The following is a 15,813-nucleotide window of genomic DNA, read 5'->3' as shown; positions in this document are numbered from 1 at the left end:
GTCTGTGTTAGTTGCATATCAACACTGTGTAATCATAAGCCTGGGTCCAGACAGCATGACAAACCATGGTGGTATGGAGAAGCCATAGAACAAACCATTGTTTCTTATAGTGGTTTCAAAATATCATGGTGAAAAACCGTAATTGAGTTTGGACAGCACTACAGACCAATAATGTTAAAAAGACACCATGGTTTGTTGCGTTGTCTGAACCCAGCCACTGTGTGATATGGGTGCTCCAGGTATGCATGATGCCTCAGTGCAAAGTCTTGTGCCTCTTTTTTGAGAGCATCACAAGTGAAACCAGCACAGATACAGAAGATGACATGGAGCACCCAGGCCACACATCACATCCTGTGGCTGAGTGGAAGGGCAAGGCACACTCACTCCCATCTGCCTCACCAGCACAGCCTGGTGAGGGGCCAGATGAAGCCACGCTGGCAGAGTGCTGGCTGTGATCCTTTCAGTGCGGGTCCCAAGTGGTTACTTACAGCAAGACTTGCCTGCACTTATTCTAGAGTGTTTATGTACACCGTCTGCAACATGCTAAGGCAGTGGCAACCTGACCTGTTTGCACTGCAGCAGAACTGCTTCAGGGTGGAGGTGATATCATACAATTTGCCCACATAAGCTGCCTAGGAAGGCCTTGGCAGTTATAGACAGCCTATAGATGCATGTAAAATAAAATAAATAAATAAAAAATAATGCTGCAGTGCAGAGGCAATATTGGGACTATTGCTCAGGAGTACAGGCAGATTCTTATGTCTACCATTTTCCATTCTCATATCCTTCCCCGCCATCATGGTTGCACTGTGCCACCAACATCCTATTACTTTGAAATGGCATTCCTCTACAATGATCATGACTGATTCAAAGGCAAAAGAATTGCCATGTTAAATAATGCAGCTTTCCCAACCTGGAGCCCTCCAGATGTGGTGAAATGAAACTTCCAGTGTGCCTAGGAAGGCTGGGAGTTGCAAGCCAACACATCTGGAGGGCACCAGGTTGGAGGAAGCTGGAAAAGTGCTTGGATGTATTCATCTGTGAAGAAACACTGGAGCTCACTTCCTCCATTGCGGTTCCCATAATACCAGAGCTGGCCAAATCTGGGTGGCTGCAGAAGCATCCCAGAAGCAAAGGGACAGAATTTGTATCAGGAAAGGCTGCCACACTCCCAACAGACAGATGGAGACAAATAGGGGTGGCCAGCTAGAGAAAAGGAAAAGAATAAAATTCTGAGTGCCAGGAGAGCAGGGGCGGAGGGAGAAGGAATGGAGGGAATTGAAAAGTGGGGAGAACCAGCCAGCATCTCTGGTTTAGGGAAGCCATAGAGCATGGCAGCTTTGGCTTCCCCCTCCCTAAAATCCACTTCTGCCATTTAAGTGATTTCACTCCTCACATGGGTAGAGAGGCCGGGACTGGCTCAAGTGAAGTGCACAGTGCCTCTCAGCTGCCATTCGTCATAATCGGGAACATACTGCCACATGCAGGGATGCGAAAATGAACAATGGAAGGCTATTTCAGGACAGCTCAGCAGCTCCCTGTAGGTAGCATCCTGTTTTTTTCACAGAGATGGCCTGTAACAATTCTCATCATCTAATGCCAGAATGGTTCGTGGCTTGCAAGGGAGAAAAACAGGGGATGCGGGGCAAACCGCTTTCCTCTTCTTTTTGCAGTTAACTATTTCCTTTAAGAATAAAAATATGCAAGTCCTCTCTTCTAGGCTCTCTCACCAGAGAGCCACGTCAATGGAACCAACAGGATTTGCTCCCAGGTAGACATGCTGTTCTCCATTGGGGTGCAGCTCTCCATATTTTTCAGGGAAGGAAGTGGCTCTGGGTAGTTCCCATGGGGTCCTCTCCAGGGAGGCTGCCCCCTTTATTTTAGTTTTGGCCCTACCAAGACAGAGCTCCAGAGAAGCGTGATACTTGCTTTTCCACCAGGGTGAATAGCAGCCTTGCACACAGATGGATGACAGCCAAGTTAGGACCTCTGGGGTGCTGCTGAGGCAGGGGCAATCTTCTACCCCAGTGGACATGGGTGGCCCAAGACAATTTGCTGCCTGATGCCCCCTCCTGTTCCATATCTGAAAGCCAACTGGAGTCTTGAATCTTACTGCAATACTGGGGATGGGAGCAGCTCTGTATGGGAGGGCAACAGGCCAGCTTAGGGGGCACAGGGCAGGCGGTATCAAGCACAGTTTTCTTCCAACACCTGAGGCAACTGCCTCGCTTTAACAGCAGGGTCAGCAGCCAGCAGATCCCAGCTTCTGTGGGAGGAGAGGACAGCTTCTGCTCCTTGGCAGCACTGTGCAAGTCATCCTAGTGCCCTTCCCCCCAGAACAAGACGGGACCCCATGAGACCTGAGCAGCGCTTGCCTTGATACGTCAGAGCCTGACCAAGGAGACAGAATTGTGGGACCTGGCATGTGCATCAATGCACACCGATAAGAGGAATGGGAGCTGCAGTGCATGGGTAACACACATGCTTTTAATGCAAAAGGATCCCTCTTCGGTCCCTGGCATCGCCAGGCAGGGCTGGGGAAGACCCCTGTCTGAAATGCTGAAGAATTGGTTAGGCAGGCAGGCAGGCTGGCAAGGACATGAGACAGAGATCATTGAATGGTGGCTATTACATATGTCCCCCCTCCATAAGGTGATGCCTTCTGATGCACTGGACTACATTTCCCATCATTCCCAGGCAGTATGGCCAATGATGTAGCCAAGCATATTTTGGAGCGCTCCATGTGGAGAAAGGCTGAGCTGGAAGGAGAGAGAGATTATCTCTGATGTGGTTGTTGTCAGTATCTCTTTTCTTGTCATATCGTGCCAATAGATTTTGTGACTGACACTTCAGCAATGAAACCTGAAGTGCCAGGCCCCTTATCCTAGTCACATACAACTGAAACGTGCTAATACGCAAGCAAGAGCTATGACCTAGAAGTGCCTGCAGAGTTTAACTGACAGTTATGATAGATGATCCCATTCTGCAAATGAAGCTTGCTCGCAGGGTGCCTTTTATGAGACAATATTGCTGCTTAGCCAAGGAATCTATTATTTTATTTTGTTGATTCATTACATCGAAATAACACATGCAAGAATAATTGTAGCAAGATCTCTACTTGGAATATGGCAAAGATTCTGCCTCCGTCAGAGGACAGTGAAGAGGGATGGATGCAATGATTTGGGAGGCACTCTGTCAAAATGCCCACACTGGCCCCTGCTGCACCTGGAAGGGGGGAATGCACAGAGCAAGGACTCCCCACTCTGGATCTTGGGCATGCCAGGGGAAAGCAGGCCCTCCTGAAAAGCTCCAAGGATGCCAAGGTTGATGCTCTCCCCTCTCTTGGAAGCCAGTCTGGCAATAAAGCCAACTGCAGATCATTTCAGATCCCGATGTGAATCATTACGAGCATGCCGGAAATGTCTGACTGTTCTCATTCGAATGCAGAGAAACAAAGCTGCTTTTGAAAAGCAACTGAAAGAGAAGAAAATTCTGGACAACTTGCTTTGGATGTGTGAGGCATCCATTTTGGGGTTTGGCTCCCTGGACTCCAGTCTGCTTTGCCGCAGCTCTAAGTCCAAGCTCCTGGAGAGCGTGCCCAGCTCTTGCAGGGTGCTCGTCCCTCACACGGCCCAGGGAGTGCCCCTCTTCTGTGCCACTTGCACCAGCACCGCTGCACCTAACACAGAAGCTGGCTCCATGCATGGGGATGGAGCACAAGCAATATCCGTTTTTCACGTGGCTGCACCTGACATGGAAGTCACCTGCAGATCGCACAGCCTTCATTCCACGAGTGTTCATGGACTTTCTCTTGGCTCAGCTTGCTTTCTAAGACAGAGCTGAGCATGAGGGGACATCCACAAATACTAAAGAGATGGATTCTGCTAGATGCCATCTGAACGTGAGGATTTAACTTACCTACAAGACGCTTACTGTACTAATACGGGAGCTGAGGAGAGTGCATGAGCGTCCTGTCTTTCATTGTGCCATCATCTCTCCGGAAGCCTGTAATCGCCTCAGCTGCCTGCAGTTTTGCTAAATTCCAGGGGAGGACAGCATGGGGCAATTTCTCCCACAGGGCTCTTTCAGATCAGGAAGTGGAAGCAGCCGGGGAGGCTGCAGAGCCGTGGAGAGATGTGTGACAGAAAAGACTCACACACACACAGAGCAATTAGGGAATTTCAAAAACACAACCAAAAGACTTTGTAACACATTATGAAGTGTCCAGCAAATGAAATAGAAGAATGGACGTTGCTTTCATGAAGAAGACATTTTTCAGGAAGCTGGAGGAAGATTTTGGCCCAGCACTAACTTCACCTCTTACCTAGAGCTGCCCCATCACACCTGTTATGGGGTTTCAGGGAAGCACCAGGATTATCAGCACCTGCATTACAAACAAGATGCATCCACCATGCCCATAAGACATGTAATTTTAGGAGGAAGCTGGTGAAAATGCCAAGCCCTAAAGGATGACAATCGGAACCGAGCCAAAATATTCCAGATGACATTTAGCTCTCATAAGAGCTGAGCTTTTTCTATTTTTAGCCACAACGAAGTCAAAGACCACTCTACAGACATTTTTTTCCACAGATTTCCACCACCATTTATTCTGTGGTGGCTGCCTTCCTCCAGCACTGCCTTTACAGTAAATGGCAGTAGTTCTGAGACAGAGACATTGTGTGGGAATAAACTAGGAGGCAGGCTGACAACACAGTCACTGCTGCTGCCTGTTGAAGCAGCAGTGCCATAAATACACTTTCAGAAGGTGGAAATAAGCTTTGCTACAAGCCCTATTTATGGGATGACCTGGCCATGAGAAACAGTTGGAGAAGCTCTCTTTCACCTGGAAAAATTTGATGAAATGATCCCCCTACCAACATTCCTCTGACTAAGGTCAGGGAGGAGAATTCCAAGAGGGCAGGTGTACCTACTTCTATTTGAATGTACTGTAAAACAGAAGAACTGGTGCATCATCTTATCCTACAGAATGCAGCCAATATAAATCCGTGTACAACTCTACAAAGAAGCTTTTCTTTCTAAGCTCAAGCAAGTAGCATATAATCAAGGATAAGGGTCAGTTTGCTGGGTCAAAATTCTAGCAATAGAAGAACATGTTGGAGCCATGGAATTGATCATGTTCTACACAACTAATGGAGTTTGTGGGAGGGAGAACCCTTTCACTCAGGTAAGGCAACCTGGCATTTCTGTCTCTATGAATGCATTTAGAAAGCCCAGATCTACTTGTGGACTGGCCTATTACAAAGAGTTGCACTCCTGTCCTGCTTGGGGGGCTTCTCATAGGCAGCTGGTTGGCCACTGTGTGAATAGCACACTGGACTAGATGGGCCTTTAATCTGATCTGGCAGGACTCTTATGTTCTTAAACCTGGCTTTGAAACAATATGCATGCCTTGCAGTATTACTTTGGTTGATGACTGACCAAATCTCCCCCTATTCTATTGAATTCACCTTTTAACTAAAGCTAGAAATACATACCTGCAATTTGGAGTGCACAGATTAATTATACCACATTCTGTGCCCTAGGAGAGTTCCTGAGCTACTAATCAGAAATCTAACCATTCAGTCATGCTTCCTACAGTTATAAGAGGCAGACTTTATTCTACTGGTATTTACCTTCCCTTTCTCAACAACTCAAATTATGTCTTAAATATCAGCTTCAATCCTGTCATTATTTAAACCAAACTAACTTTCCTTTTAATTGTTATTAGCTATGATGTTTCTACATTAAGCAGGAGAAATTTGACTAGAAGAAAATAAGATGCATATTAATGAAAGACATGGACAGACTATTAACCCCACAACCCACACAATGAATGTAACAAGCAAGATAGACCTATAAACACACTGACTATTTTGGATAAAAAGGTTAAAAGGTAAAGGTTTCCCCTTGACATTAAGTCCAGTCATGCCTGACTCTAGGGGGCGGTGCTCATCTCCGTTTCCTAGCCGAGGGAGCCAGCGTTTGTCCGCAGACAGTCTCCGTGGTCATTTGGCCGGCATGACTAAACACCGAAGTGCACGGAAAGCTATTACCTGCCCACCGAAGTGGTACCCTTTTATCTACTTGCATCTGCATGCTTTCGAACTGCAAGGTTGGCAGGAGCTGGGACAGAGCAACGGGAATTCACCCCGTTGTGCAGATTCGAACCGGTGACCTTTCGATCTACCAGCCCAGCAGCACAGCAGTTGAATCCACTACGCCACCTGCAGTCTCCTATTTTGGATATGCTGCAATAATTGATAATGGGTAAACGTAAATAAATCTCTTAAAATGGAAAATCAAATTTTATACTGTCTAAAGATTAGAATTTTGTAGCCCACCTGCATGGGAATTTAAAAAAAAACCTGTGTTCAATATTTGTATCTACTTTTCTCCAAGGAGAACATTCTGGAACACTTCTAACTTTTCGCAACACATCCTACTTTCCCCTATGACTGGATGTTTCATCATGTAGAATGCTAAAGCTTCTCTCTCTCTCTCAGATTGATTCCATTTTTAAAAAGTAACCCAGAGCGGCCTTCTGATACATCAAGGCTACTGATGATTAGGAAGAAGACATGGCGGCCCTGACACTAGCTTTAGCTGGTGGATGTCAAGTTTTCCTAAGTTCAGAACCACATGCTTAGCCAACCCATACCTGGTCCCTTCAAACATGCAAAATTAGATTAATGCTGTGTGCTCATCATGCCCATCTCCCTCCCACATTACCCTTCCCAATCCAATCCAGCTCCTTCATCCCATTGATGGATTATCCTACCCTATTGCCATAGCTGAATAACAACTCACGGGTTCTGCATGCAGAAGGAACCCGGTTCATCCCTGGCATCTCCACAAAGGGCTAGGAAGGACTCTTGTCTAAGATCTAGGTTTTCCCTTCACCCTTTGAAAATGACACCCTTTATTCTGTGGCAAAGCCCTTTATTTCCAATGTACATCCAGCAAAGCATGATCAGCAAAGAAAGTCTCTGAGCAGGCACAGAGCAGTTTGTTGAGCCAAACTAGAAACTATCTCCAAGAGTCCTCCTCTTGAGTCCTCCTGGTCCCCACCCCTCTAGGAGGGCCCCTCTGGAGATGGCCTAGCCTCTTAGCTATACATCACCCCTCTACTTGGCTAGCCCTTCTCTCCTGATGCCACATCATAGGGACATGGATCATAGTAGCCTTCTCAGGCTTCTGCTCCACACCCCCTCTTGGCAGTTTCAGACTGCAGCTATTCTCAGGGTCCACCTGAACATCTAAAGAGAGCAGCCTTGAGATAAGCCCTCCTGCCTCTTCCATCTTGAAATCCGAAGATCCCATTTTCCTCGGCTTGTCCTCCTCCTCCTCTGAAGAGTCCAAGTCTCCCTGCCAACAGTCCTGGACCTAGACTCAGTCTAAGACAGCTTCCTATGCTGCAAGTGTACTTCCTAAAAAGGTACAATACCGAGGAGTGAGTGTGGAGTTAAAATGTGGATTCTAGGTAACAGCTGAAAGGAATCCAGACTTCACTGATTGTTTTACATATGATACATGAGTAGCTTAGCCATATTAGGGTTAGCAAGAATAAGGAATTAGAAAAGGGACTCAAAAAGAAATGTTATTTGCATGGTGCCAAGTCAGCAGATTGATTTTTTGCTGGCTGGTTCATTGTTTGGATAACTTGCTTACTCTTTGTCAGTGATGGTTACTTAATATTTCCAGAGCTAGCCAAGGGCATTGTTTCAATGGGCATTAGTATATATTCATGTCAACTTTTGCATTGGCATAGAGGAAACACACCTGCATGCTCAGAGAGGTGGGGAAAAGGTAAAAGCAACGACAGTAACCTCATTGCCACTATGCTAAGGATGTCACCTGTTTGAAGGACTGAGTATTATTATTATTATTATTATTATTATTATTATTATTATTAGAACATTTCTATGCTGCCCCTTGGTAGACAGCCATCAGGAGGACAACTGGGCATTGAAGGTGGTCCACAAAGGGCCATCCACGGAGCAGGGCAAGGTGCCAATCCACATGGTGCATTGCAAGGAACTGCAGTTTGGGCCCCTACCATCAATCTCCTTGCCTGCCAGGACCATCCCTAGGAAGACCTGCTGCTCCTGTCTGCCACAGGGCCTCCATGGCCACTGCAACCCCCGCCACCCTTCTGACCCCTCTGCCACTGTTGCCCATTCTGCAGGTCACCTCAGAGCTAACTGGGAGGAGATGAGCCCTCTGAAGTGTCATGCCAACCGCTTTCCAGTTGAGGTGGCTCAAGTCATGCTGACCACTTTTCCAGTGGCTCTTCAGCCAGTGATAACAGGCTGGAAGATGTAGCATCCAAGGGGCAAACAAGGGGGATTCAGCTGAGGAGGAGCACATTTACGCTTGAAGGTTTGAAAGGACCAGGTATGAGTTGTGAACTGATGAAAGTTGACATCCACCAACTGACATCAGGACCATGTCATCTTCCAAATCATTTGTCATCTTGTTATCTCAGAGGATAGCTCTAAGTTATTTGTTTAAAAGTTGAAAAAATCCATCTTCTAAAAAAAAGCCACTGTAGCATTAACATGCTAAATAGTCAAATATCCACTCACAGAGGAAAGCAAGATGCCTGCATGATTTGGGCATTAGGATTAGAGAGAGATGGACACTCTCCAGGAATAAGAATGCCATAGCCGTCTGGCAATGTACAGAGAGCTTCTGCCAGGTCAACCAGAATCTTTCTTGATCTGTTAATTAGGTTGGAAATCATTTGATTCAGTCTCTTAATTGTTTGTTGCAATTTGCTAAATCATTTAACTTCTGATTGTCCTAAATCATCTGAGATTGTCATGGTTATCAGATCATAATCCTCAGTAATTAACCATCTCAGGAGAATCACAGATAAAGAACCTCTTGCTAGCTCTTGATAGGTGTCACATCTTCAATCTGCTCTGCTTCCAAGAGGCATTTGGGAGCTCCTTTGCCTGACTTCAGCACCAGCACTAGCAACTACACGAGAAATCACTGAGGAAATCAGCAGTTTCTGTTGCCTTGTGAAAATGTGTGAAAATGTGGGCAGTGTGGCATGCTGCCAGACCCAGAATTCTTCCCCCGTTCCCGATCATGTTCCCTTTTACTTAGCAGCAAGTCCCACTAATTTGGTGTGTGTGTGTGTGGGGGGGAGTTATTCATGAGTGCGTGTGCACAGAATTGAATTTATTTACTCACTCAGTTCCTAATCAGAGTAAATTTTAGACAATTTGCAAGGGTAGATACATTAATTAGCTCCCTTTCTTTCCTCAGCCTCCCACCCACAGGTTCCAAAGAGACAAAGGCCGTTGCTTATACAGTGCCAAAAAAGGGGACAAAGAGTGCTATTATTACCTGTACATACTAATATACACATACATATACATATTAAGAAAAAACTAGTACAATTTAAAAAGACATACAGAGCCTCTCACCATGATGGGAAAGATAAGACCAGGGGAGCTGTGCATCTGCTCCGTCTGCTGTCCAGATGTCAAAGGAGGCTCAGCTGGTGGCAATGAGAAGGCGCCTTCTCTGTGGTAGCCCCCAAATTAATAGAATGCTCTCCCCAAGGACACCAGCTTTAGTATCTTTTCAGCACCAAGTTAAGACTGTCCTCTTTGCTGAGGCATTTACCAACTCCAAATAGCCGGTGGGGTGGGGTGGGGTGGGGAGTACAGTCAGCTGTTTTCAGCAGGCCAAGCAGTATGGACAGGTTTTTGTTGTAAAAAATTGTGGTTTTCAATGTAGCTTTTAATATTCAATGTAGATTTATTTATTTATTTATTTATTTATTTGGCTTGTATGACATCCCATCAGCCATAGGCTTTCTGCATGGCTCACAACATAATAAACAACATTTAAACAGCAAGTGGACTAGATAGGAAAAACTATTAGGTAGATTCAAAATTGGCTACTAAATCGGACACAAAGAGTGCTCATCAATGGCACTTTCTCTAAGTGGAGGAAGGTAGATAGTGGGGTGCCACAGAGATCAGTCCTCAGGTCAGTGCTCTTCAACATCTTTCTTAATGATTTAGCGGAGGAAGTGCAAGGAAAGATAATCAGCTGTGCAGACGATACACAACTGGGTGGAATAGCTAACACCGTGGAAGGAAGAATGAAGATCCAGGGCAATCTAGATAAGCTTGACCGCTGAGCTGAAAGCAACAGAATGAGCTTCAATAGGGACAAGTGTCAAGTCCTCCACCTAGGAAAAGAAACCAAATGCACAGATACAAGATGGGAAATACATGGCTCAAGAGTACTGAAAAAGAAAAAAAAGATATATTGGAGTTATTGTGGGCAGCCGGCTACATATGAGCCAACAAAGCAATGTAGTCCCAAAAAGAACAAAATAATATTTTAGGATGCATTAGCAGAAGTATCACATCCAAATCATGAGAAGAAATACTTTATGCTCATCAGATCTTATCTGGAATACTTTGTCCAGTTCTGGGCACCAAAATTTAAGAAAGATGCAGAAAAATTGGAAAGAATTTTGTTGGGGGAGCGCAACAAAAATGATTCAGGGTTTGGAAACACTGCTCTGTGAGGAGAGACTGAGAGAACTGGGCATGTTCAGCCTTGAGAACAGAAGGTGGGGGTGCGTATGTGATATCATAGAGTGATATGTAAAAGGCTGCCACAAAGAGAAAGGACAAGAACTCTTATTGCGACTACCATAGTGTAGGACGTGGAATATCAAGTTGTGACAAACCAAATTCAGGTGAAATAACAGGAAAAATTTTCTCACTGTCAGAGCAATACAACAGAGGAACCAACTGCATAGAGAATTTGTGGGCTCTCCTACACTAGGGACATTCAAGAAGAAACTGGACAGCCATCTGAGAGGGATGATGTAAACTGGTAACCTGCAACAACAGGGGGTTGGACCTGATGGCCTTCTTGGCCCCTGCCAACACTGTTATTCTGTAATGCTAAGAGTTGGTTACTGGAAGCAAGAGATTTAACCTAAAATATACAGGTAACGATTTACTTTGGCCCCACCCAACAATGGCATATCGCCCCCAAAAGCTTTTATAGAACGTAATTTGACCCTTGAACAGTATCTAGAACTACTTATCTCAGTCATGTATACTGCTGAGAAGGAAAAAAAGAAATAAATTTCCATTTTGACTATGAACATGTTAGTAGATAAAAGACAGGTAGTGATTTGCATATAGAAATTACAAACAGGCATGATTCATAGTATAGAGCAGCTAATTCTGAGTTTTGTCAGCAATGACTGACTAGAAGAAGGAAAGAATTACCAGTCAGAGATCCTGGGAAAGATAGCACATGAAGATGAAAATGAAGCACTGAAAACAGTAGAGCAAGGCAAAGAGAACCGAACAATCAATGCTATCAAAAGCTGAAGGAAAATCCAGTAAAAATCAAGTAAAAGGAGAAGAGATTAATCATGTAATTTAGCAACTAAGAATTCAGTGAAAGTGTAAATTCAAGAAGAATCAGTACAGTGCAAAAAAAAAAAAAACCCAAAAACCCCTAAATTGAAAGGAAGCTAGCAAAAAGACTAGGAAGAAGAAATGTACTGGCATTCTGTGTCTATTTATATGCATATATATTGAATACAGATTAGTGGTGGATTATTTTCTTCCCACTTTGATGTTTTTGTTTGAATAAACTGCTGTGGGGTGTGTGGATATTTCCTGGAAAAGTCCATAATTGAATGAATGTTTGCCTTTCTTACCCTCCAACCCTGCTTCTTGCCACATACTTTCACTGATGATATTTTAATGTCATTTTTCAGTTTCGATGTCTTCTTTTAGAATGATCCTGTCAGCATGATGGCATAATGACACTCTGCAGTCAATCAGCTTTGACTACATGCTTGCTGATATCACTGAAGGGGCAAAAAGGTCCATTCAGGCCTATGGTCTCCTTTCAAAGCCATCATCAAAAAAATTACCCAATGGGATAAACAGTAAGCTTGGCCAGTGGTAGATACCAGAATACTGGCACTATCAATGGTAAACAGGAACAATGAAAATGTCTCCAGTGAGGGGTACATGGAATTTGTATGAATGGTAGGAAGAAGTTGGGTTCAGTGAATAAATGCATCCTTACAATCTAAATGCATTTCATAAGGTAATGTGAAGGATAAGAAGTTTCCTTCTTATCTGGGAACATGAGAAAGTTCATGCACTGATTCTTAAGCATCAGTGTTTCTGCTTCAAAGCCATGCACTGGTTTATGTGAGGGTGCAAAGATAAAAAGCTGAAGAGGTTCACCTACTATGCTACATGCACTGATAAAAGCTCATGCTCCACTTGTTTTTCTCTGTTAGAAGATTAACAGCAATTATCTGAAATTGGTGGAGTCTTGTACTGATTAAAGCACTGCTTGCAACAGCATTAGTGAAAGCGTGCTTCAGCAAATTGATTTAAGCTCTCTTCAGGGGCTTTTCCCCCACCCCCTTTTCTCATTTAAAAACTCACAAACAAATAGGTATCTCTCTTGTTGGAATCTTTCCCATTTAAAACTCATTTTCCTGCAAAATAACAAACTGGCAGGGAAACAACTCCTTACTATTAGCTGTTCAAATACTTGAGAAAAGTCTTGATGCTTAATACAAGGCAAAAGTAGTAATACAAACCCATTATATCTCCGGTGAGAATCCCCGGGGAAAAGACTGAAAGTGTCTGTGAATTTCCTCAAGCATTACTTACATCCTGCCTGGACTGTTGTAATTCTCTCCATGTGTAAATAGTTTGGAACAGCAACTAGTTCAAATTGCAGCTGTCAAGATGCTGATAGGATCATGCTGTACAAACTTTTCTCCACTTGACATGTAGTGTGTGTGCATTATTCCCTATTAAGATGTTTCTGTGCTCTTTAAGTAATGCTGTAGTTTTGCTTCTCAGTCTAAAGAGCAAAGTTGCCAAGCTATTTTAGAGAAGGAAAAATATGGTATTATTTGCAAAAGTAAAAGAAAATACTCTTTTTATTTGCCTGTGTTTCCGTGCTTTTCCACTATGCTACAGTGCCAACTAGAGGCTACACAGGGGACAAGCAGGAAAGGAAATGCTCTTCTTGCAATGCTCAAATCTCAGTTCTGTAATGAAACTGAGTAAATGCACAGACTTGTATCGTAAAGCCCTATGCTAAACCAAGCCTGTATATGGTCACTATTTTTATTGCTTATATTATCAGTGGCATTTGGAAGGTTTTATTTGAAAACAGGGCTTGAAACAGTCAAAAAATAAGAACACAAATGAGGGGCAACTATGAAAACCTTAAAATATTTGAAGCTGCCTTTAAATTAATTATAGAATAGTAGAGTTGGAAGGGGACATGAAGGTCATCAGGTCCAACTTCCTGCTGTTGCAGGACACCAGTTTACACCATCCCACTCAGATGGCTGTCCAGTTTTGCCTTGAATGCGTCTAGTGTGGGAGAGACCACAACCCCTCTAAGCAACTTGTTTCACTGTTGTATTGCTCTGACAATGAGGAAAATTTTCCTGATATCTAGCCTGAATCTGGACTGTCACAACTTGAGTTGATTAGGTCCCAAGTTGACTTAATGCTATCTACTGTCTGTTTTGGAGGAGCACAATTTCTCTGTCTGAAGGCCAAATTAAATTTCATATCAGCTGTCTCTGTTAGTTTCAATCTATCTCTTAGAAGCCACAGCAGTTGAAGACTCCATGGAACTGAAGGTTGTGTTTTGCTTGTTACTTCCCTCATTCCTTACTCCAGACCAATATATTCCCAAAATCCTTTACTAAACTTGAATCCCCTTCACATATTTTTTCCCTTTTATTTGGCTGTTTTTTAAGGCTTGAGTGTAATCAGTGCTGCCAGCTATTACTTCACTCCCAACCATCCCCTTCCCCATTCCAGCCCTAGTAATGTTTGGTTTAATTTCAGTGTTATTTGTAGGTCTGTATGTATGACTGTAATATCTGTCTGCATTTTAGTCTGTCTGAGTTTTTTATTGTGGGTGCTCGATGTGACCGTTTTACAAACATACACAGGGGCAGACACACAGTTATGGCGTCATCAAACACTCCATCAATGCACATGTTCATTTATTTTAAGAAGAGTCATCTGCATCAAGGATGAAGTAGGAACATGGCAAAGTTCATTTGGGTCCCAAGGAAGTTTGCAGGAAGAGAGAGGCCTAGGAGACCACAGGGGTGGCCTGATCAATATTGTTTTAACATGTAGACACCATTGTGTGGTTAGAGGGTAAGAGCATGGGACTGGGACTCAGGTGATCTGAGTTCTAGTCTCTGCTCAGTTACCCAAATGGGTAACTTTGGGCCAGTCACAGAACCTTCGCCCAACCTACCTCACAGGGTTGTTGTTTTGGGGATAAGACTGAGAGCAGCAGGGGGAGAATAATGTAAGCTGCTATGCGTTCTTTAAAAAAAGAAAAGGCAGGATGTAAAGCTAATAAATAAATAAATTCCTAAACACAGCACCATTTATCTGAAATTGGGCAGAATTCAACCCATCTTAACGAAAAGGTTGTAGGCATTTCTTGATTCCCCTTCACACCAATTCTAATCAATAGGCAAGTGATGCTCAGCTTTGGATAATCTATCTGAACCAATAGGATCAGTTCTGACCCATTCTACCGCATGAGTCCTAGAATTGTCCCAGGATAAGTGTCCTCTTTCATTTCTGGCCCTGATTCCAAGACTAGCCTAATGGGCTGAGGTTAGGATCTTGGGTTGCCATTTGTAGTCTAGTTCCAGATCTTTTTCTGGCACAGGAATAGAGCCAGGGAATATAGAATTTCTCAGATCCTAGACTCTGCCCTTTTGTCATTTCAGCAGAATGGTAACTTCTGCGGTTGCACTTCCACCTGCAGCTCTGCTACCAGGTTCAATTCCAGTTACTAAAATCAGAGTAAGCAATGTTGACTCAAGTACTGATATTACCGATCTTAAATTTGACTTTTTAAGGTTTACAGTGAAAATTTGTCTGTCCTATTGGGTGCATATCCCCTAATGTATGCTTTGTTGTATACAACTTTTCCTAAAATATATTTTTTTGCAAACACTTTTCCTAACATAATGCATTTTGAAAATTATTTTCACAAATATATACATTCCTGTAATATATGCATAACAATAGGATTTAATAAAAGGAACTCACCTGCAATGGTGGGGAAATGTCGAGGTTGTAGGCCAATGCATTTGAAGGGTCAGAGGTTGCCCACTCTTGGCACAGAACACAGTAGCAGATATTCCTGAGTTCTCAGATTATTCAGAGTCATCCTCCACAAATCCAATGGGAATCAAAAGTCATTGCTAGGCATTCTGGAGATTGCTGGAGAAGACTTGCGATTTAGGGGTCCCAACTCCCCTCTGCCCCAGCCAGCACAGCCAGTGGAAGAATGCAATGATATCCCCTCCTCTACAAATAATCTGAAATGAGGCTGAAACATTGGGGTTGGGGATCCTGTCTGATGGTTCTCTCCTTCCTCACAGACTACAGCAAACCATAGGAAAACCACAGAAACGGGCATCCCTGCTTTTTTTTGGGTGCAGGGCTTTGCCATACTTATACCAGGTAGAAAATCCAATCCCAGTATCACCCATAGAAGTTTGGTGGATTGTTCTGTTCATAATGATGTGGGATGAAGCAAATTATTGCTCAAAAGATACTATTCAGGCTGCTGATGTGATATAAACAGGAAAAAGGTTAATTCATGTCAACCTCATTTGTAACTTGCTTTGGGTAAGTTTTCTAGGTGTTTGGTTGTTTGTTTCAGATCCGTTGGTTTTCACAGGATACTTTTAAAATCCCTTGGAAAGTTTCAAGCTGCATATTC

At 43.6% G+C, this 15,813-nt stretch overlaps 1 protein-coding gene across 2 annotated transcripts in view; it reads right to left on the bottom strand.

The window, feature by feature from the left end:
• Positions 1–15,530, bottom strand: part of CYRIA (CYFIP related Rac1 interactor A) — a 139,361-nt gene extending 123,831 nt beyond the window's left edge. Inside the window, exon 1 of one of the 2 annotated variants that reach the window (XM_044445115.1) lies at positions 15,135–15,530. The gene's annotated coding sequence lies outside the window, so the exon portion shown is untranslated. The remainder of the gene's footprint in view (positions 1–15,134) is intronic. The other variant, XM_044445120.1, reaches the window with a different exon arrangement.
• Positions 15,531–15,813: the final 283 nt, after the last annotated feature.

The sequence above is a fragment of the Varanus komodoensis genome, unplaced genomic scaffold (assembly GCF_004798865.1).
Source record: "Varanus komodoensis strain SLA01 unplaced genomic scaffold, ASM479886v1 scaffold47, whole genome shotgun sequence".
Lineage (NCBI taxonomy): Eukaryota > Metazoa > Chordata > Lepidosauria > Squamata > Varanidae > Varanus > Varanus komodoensis.
The sequence above is the reverse complement of the archived record's forward strand: the minus strand, read 5'-3'. Positions and strand labels throughout refer to the sequence as shown.